The sequence below is a fragment of the Mustela nigripes genome, chromosome 12 (assembly GCF_022355385.1).
Source record: "Mustela nigripes isolate SB6536 chromosome 12, MUSNIG.SB6536, whole genome shotgun sequence".
Taxonomy (NCBI): domain Eukaryota; kingdom Metazoa; phylum Chordata; class Mammalia; order Carnivora; family Mustelidae; genus Mustela; species Mustela nigripes.
Genome location: NC_081568.1, coordinates 62,380,557 through 62,387,484, shown reverse-complemented (window position 1 = coordinate 62,387,484; position 6,928 = coordinate 62,380,557).

The window sequence follows — 6,928 nt, the reverse complement described above, 5'->3', positions numbered from 1 at the left end:
TTTGGGTGGCTCAGTGGGTTAAAGCCTCTGCCTTTGGCTCAGGTCATGATCCTGGGGTCCTGGGATTGAGCCCCGCATTGGGTTCTCTGCTCAGCAGGGAACCTGCTTCCCTCTCTCTCTCTCTCTCTGCCAGCCTCTCTGCCTACTTGTGATCTCTCTCTGTCAAATAAATAAATAAAATCTTTAAAAAATTAAAAAAAAATAAAAGTTTGGGCTCTCTTCCTAGCATTTCCCTTTTACCTAGGATTTTGTCCCTTCCAGTTCTGAGTATTTTGGTAGCAAAGAACTCCAAAGTTTGTTTCCCCAACTCCAACAGACCAATGAAAGCTCTAGGCCATTGCTTTCTGCTAAGCTTCTAAACATGTCATTAAGAATTGGCAGTGTGGGGGCACCTGGGTGGCTCAGTGGGTTGAAGCCTCTGCCTTCGGCTCGGGTCATGATCCCAGGATCCTGGGATCGAGCCCCACATCGGGCTCTCTGCTCATCGGGGAGCCTGCTTCCCCTCCTCTCTCTCTGCTTGCTTCTCTGCTTGCTTGTACTCTAGCTCTCTGTCAAATAAATAAATAAATAATCTAAAAAAAAAAAAAAAAAAAGAATTGGCAGTGTGAAGGGAAAAAACAGTGAGAATTTGGCATTTGCCCCAATCCATTACTAATTTCTCTCTAGAACCTTAGCTCTCCAAGTCCTTGCTTCACTGGTCCCTCCCCTCAAACAGCAGTTTTGTTAGTTTTATTTTTAATTAACAGAATTTATTTTTTAAAGCGGTTTCAGGTTTACAGAAAAATTGATTGGAAATTGCAAGTTCCCATATACCCTCGCCACCCCCCATCCTGCGCAAATACACAAACATTAGTATTAAACATTTGTTACAATTTATAAGCCACTAATGATACATTATTATTAACTAAAATCCATAGTTTACATTAGAGTATACTTTGTATTGTACACTCGGTGAGTTTTGGCAAATGTATAATGTATCCACCATTACATGTATAGAATACATTCAACATTACAGTATCATACAGAAGAGTTTCACAGTCCTAAAAATCCCTTGGGCTCTACCTATTTGTCCCTCCCTTCTTCCCTCGAAACCCTGGCAACCACTGGTTATAAATTTGCCTTTTTCAGAATGTCATATAGTTGGAATCATACATTATGTTGCCTTTTCAGATAGGCTCCTTTCACTTAGCAGTATGCACTTGAGTGTCCTCCATGTCTTCTCATGACTTAATAGCACATTAGTTTTTAACACTAAATAGTATTCCATTGTTTGGATAAACCACAATTTATTTATCCATTCATCCAGTGAAAGACATCTTGATTGCTTTCAAGTTTTAGCAATTATGAATAAGGCCACTTTAAACATGTGTGTGCAGGTTTTTATGTAAACATGTTTTCAACTCATTTGGGTAAATACCAAGGAAAGGAAATGCTAGATCATATGAAAAGAGTATGGTCAGCTTTGTGAAACACTGCCAAGTTCTTCCAAAGTGTTTGTATTATTTTGCAACTCCAGTAGCAATGAATGAGAGTTCCTGTTGCTCCAGAACTTCACTAGCATTTACTGTTGTCAGTGTTTTGGATTTTAACCAGCTCAAAACTGTATAGTAGTAACTCATTGTTTCAAATAGCTGTATTCTACTTTAGCCAAAATTTTAATTGTTCTCAGTTTAGAAGTATTGCTAAAGCAAGCTTCTCCAACATATGAAACAAGAATTTGAGACTTGCCCTCTCAGATCCTAGGGTCAAAATTTTCAGAGAAGAGCACTGATGGGCCCTAGTAGACTCCAGTGCCCACTTCTTTCCAACAGTGAAAAAGATGATAATCAATTCAAACCATGTGGTCAAAGTGGACTAAAGCACTTCCTGGAAGAAAGGAAGGGAGCATTTCCAAAAAGTGAGAAAGAAAGTTGATCACTCAAAACAACAGCTATCTAAATACTATAATAATATGCTTAAGAGGCTTTTTATTTTTGTTTTGTTTTTTAAGATTATTTATTTATTTGATAGAGATCACAAGGCTGGCAGAGAGGGGGGCGGGAAGCAGGCTCCCCGCTGAGCAGAGAGCCAGATACAGGGCTCCATCCCAGGATCCTGGGATCATGACCTGAGCCAAAGGCAGAGGCTTTAACCCACTGACCCTCACATGCTGAAGAGTTTAAACTTTATCAGCTTCACCCTTAACCTGCTAATATACCCTTAAGACAGTGTATTGGAATTTTCCTGAATGAAACAAAGAAATAATCATTCTTTTGAACATTATCTGACAATTCTAGATGGCTTGCACCATAAGTTACTTATAAAAATATTTTTAAAACATCCATGTTTTTAAGCATAATGTCATATGCATTTTTTCACTTGTGAATGTTTTAATTGGTATTTATTGTTCTATGAGTTTGTAACCATTTTCCTTAATAATCGTGTGTATACTATGGAAATTAAGGACAGTCTTTAGAGCCAAACTGTCTGGGGTCAACATTTTTGGTCTCAGGTAAGTTACTTAATTTTCTATGTCTCAGCTTCCCCATTATAAGTCAGGATACTACTACTACTTGCTGCATAAGGTCATTATAAGAAGTTAATATATGTAAGGAGCTTAGAACAACACCTGTAAGTCCAAAATAATATTTATTCATATTTTCCAATTATTAGATACACATTTTTTGGACCCTATGTTAATCAGTTCTGTTTTTATTTTCCTAATTTACACTTTAAAAAGTTTTCCTTTTCCTGATTTCCTTAAATTTATTTCCTTTTTGTCTTTTGAACTTCCTGGAACAAATATCTAGTTAATTGATTTGCTTTCCTCCTGTTTGAAAATGGGAAATCAACATTATTATTTTAATTTATCTCTGATTACTGCAGGTCTTTCATTATTAATCTTCAAATATCTTATAACTGAAGATTTGTTTCACTGACTGGAGTCATTTAGTAAAATAGTTTTGTTTTATTTTAATTTCTACATGCTTTTCATCATTATTAATTTGTATCTTTGGAGACCAGTTTCTAGTTTTATTTTGTGTAGTCTAGGAGTATTTTCTGTACATTTTCTATTTTGCAGAATGTATTAAATTTGCTTTGTGGCCTAGCATATGATTTATTTGTTAAATTTTCATAAGGAAGTAAGTGATTTTCTATTCAAATACATATGATTTTTATACATAACTATTAAGTCAAATCTGTTATATAAGATACTTAAATCTTCTGTACCCTAACTGATTTGTCACTTGCTTGATCTGATAAGAAATGAAAGGCAGGGTACTTGGGTGGCTTAGTCAGTAGGGCATCTGACTCTTGGTTTCAGCTCACATCATGATCTCAGGGTTATGGGATCAAGCCCTGTGTGGGTCTCTGCACTCAGCAGGAAGTCTGCTTTAGATTTCTCTCCTTTCCCCTTCCCCCTCATTCGCTCTCTCTCTAAAATAAATAAATCTTTAAAAAAATGAAATTAAAGGTGTTACTATTTTCTATTGCGTTGTGATGTTTCTCCTTGCATGAAAGCTATGTTGTTTGACATATACTTTCACAATGTCACATCTTCTTGTGAATTTTGCTTTTATGGATATAAAATGAGCTTTGAGTCCTTTTTAGTGCTTTGTGATTTGAATTCCTCTATCTAAAATACAAATGCAAACTCTTTTTTCTATGATTGTATTTGCTCTTTCCAGCCTTTTATAATTAGACTTTATTTTTTACATAGGCCATTATAAGTAACCTTTTTAATGTGGGAATTTAAGTCCTTAAAATTAGCTCTTATGATGATATGTATGGTCTTATACTTGTTATAATGTTTATTTTTCTTTGTGACTTCCTTCATTATTTTTTACACAAATTTTCCTCCAATAATTTGAAAGGCACATACAGTGTTTTAAAATTATGTCTTCAGTTATTTTTTAATATGTCCAAAACATATTTGAGTCAACTTTCATCTCCCAGCTTCAAGAATAAAACAAAATCTTTCAAATATCCTTCCATGTAAAAGGAGATAATTAGCACACATTTTTTTCACATCACGTCACATTTTTTCTCCTCCTCCTGCCTCTTACTTCTCTCATATTTATCAGATATTAAACCCAAGTCTTTACCTTCACTGATGCACATTTTCCCATTTTACTTCCATTTCCTGAAACACTCTTGTCAGGATTCATAGTGGGAGAAAAGTTAGAATACAGTGTGAATCTTTTCCCAAAGGGCTCAATAATACTTTATCTGAAAATAATTACTTTACATACATAAGTTTCAAAGGATGTGTGATGTTTCTGTGATAGGTTTTCATTGCATCCTAGCATTTAATGTTTTGTTTTGTTTTGTTTCCATGTATAAGATATACCTCCAATGAAAGAGATGATGAAAGCACTTTAAATGTCAAATTATAAATCTTCTTAAGTTGTCAGTTTAAGAACGTTATTCAAAATTTAATGGTGTGATAGGAATGTAAGCTTTTTAGAAATCTGTTCTAAGAATCTCCCAGAGGCCAGCATAAAAGGAAGCTATGCTCATATTATTGCTAGAGCTCTATATTTAAATTTCAAACAACAGCAGTCCGAAAGCTATGAAAAGCATGAGATTCTCTTTCTTCTTAAAAAGGGAAGAGGGCATTGCCTACTTTTGATTTGAAGGAAAAACGGACAATAGAGAGGCCAAAAGGCAAACAATAGAAAGGCTAGTCCACATCTCTCCTCAGATTGGCTAGAAACAGATGAAGAAGACTTTCTTTAAAAAGCAGGCAAGCTCTGGGGGTAAAAATTGACATCAGCTTAATTCAAACAGGATGACTTATGAAGAATCCTTCCAATTAAGGCTGAGGATCCACTTAGAAATAAGTCGATAAGAACAAAGCCTTTTTTTTTTTTTTTTAAGTTTTAAATTGTGCCTAGAAGCATATGTCTTTAAAATGAATTCCAGGGGATTTTTTCCTGTTAAATGATCCATTCATCTGTCTTTTCCAACAAAAGTTTTCCCAGTCTTTTTTTTTTTTTTTTTTTTTTTTTAAATGAGTCACAACTGAGTGGATTCTGAGAACTTTGAATGCAGGAAACTTATTAGGGAATGCTCAGGATGAAGAGAGGGAGGGAAGCAGGATTGACCAGAGGGAGAACTTGAACTGTGATACGATCTCAACAAAGCCCTCAGACAATCTCACAAGTACCTGTGAAGCCAGGATGAACTTTCTTAGTTGTTTTGAATTCAATTGCAGGTGGACACCCTTCTCCAAGAGAGAAGGAACTTGGGCAAGGGGGCTCTTCAGCCAAGGGCAATTCCTGGAGAGGGCTAATAGCTAAGGCTGTCACCCAACACGCAAGGGGCAAAAGACCTTCAGTCCTGTAGGGGGACATAACTGGACAGCACAGCACCCACCACAGGCTTTATCAGCGTGAGGCTGTCCTCATGCTCCCTCTCTTGACAGTCACACCTGTGACTTTAAATACTGTTCCTATACTGGTAACTCCTAAATTTATGTCCCAAGCACAGAGATTTGTTCTGGACTCCACACCCATATATATAACTGTTCCCTGGACATATCCATTCCAATGGATGGGCACTTGAATCTGAGCATGTCCAAAACTGAACTCCTGATCTCTCATCTCAAATAGTCACCTCCTCTGGCTTTGCCTCTTGGTGAATTGTGCCATTATCTACCCATTATCCAACGAGAAAACTGACAGGAATTCTTGACATCTTATTCCTCACTCCTATATCTAATCACCAAGTCCCGATTATTCTCCCTCCCACATTTCTCTCACATCAGCCCACCCCTCTCTCTCCATGACTCCTGAGTCCACTCAGTCACCCCATCTAACAATTCTCCTTACAACTGTGTTTTCCTCCCCACCAAGCTATTCTTTATACAGTAGTCCGAGCAATTTCTGTAAAACAGAAAGTCTAGTAATGTTATTTCCTTGCTTACAATTCCTTAGAAGGTTTTCCTCTTCTTCTTCTTCTTCACCCCGCCTCCTTCTTTTTCAAGATAAAGACCAAAATCTCAAACTCAGTCTGAAAGGCTCTTTATAGTTTGTCCCCTGCCTATTCCACAAATTTCACCTCCTGCCACCCTTCCCCTTACAGCTATGCTCCAGCTTCCCCGACCTCTCAAACACACTCCTTCCCAAGCCAGCGACTTTTCACATGTTTCCTTTGTGACTCCCTCTTCAGGGAGTGCTCTTTCCTAGTCCTATAATAATTTCTTATTATTCTTCAGAGTCACTTTAATATTACCATCTCAGAGAAGTCTCCCTGAAACCCCAGACTATATTTTACTCCCCCTTGTACTTCCTGAAAAATAGGACTCTGTTTTCCTATGTTGAAATACCTATCAGTCTTAAAAATTATATGATTATTTGTGTAATCATGGTTTAATGAGAGTAGGGATTTAGTTCTCCCAACCTAAACATCAACAACAAGGAGGTAGATGGGTAAATTTTAGTTCACATCATATAATGAAATCTTATGCAGTCGTTAAAATAATGTCATATAATTTTAGGTAACATGGGAAGTGTTTATTATGTTGAATAAAGAGAGGAAATCAAAATTGAAGAGACATTATGATTTTGACTATGTGAAAATATAAAGACTGAATACCAACTAGAAAGAGAAACAACCAGGGCATCAGTTAAGTATCTGACTCTCTTGATTTCACCTCAGGTCATGATCTCAGGGTTGTGAGATCAAGCCCCATGTGGAATTCTGTGCTGGGCACAGAGCCTGCTTAAGATTCTCTTTCAGGACACCTGGGTAGCTCAGTTGGTTAAGCATCTGACTTCAGCTTGGGTTGTGATCTCACGGTCCTGAGATCAAGCCCTGCATCAGAGTCCCCAGTGTGCAGGGTGTCTGCTTGTCCCTCTCCTGTTGCCCCTCCCCCTGCTTGTGCTCACTCTCTCTCTGAAATAAATAAAATCTTAAAAAAAATTGTCTCTCTCCCTCTCCTTTT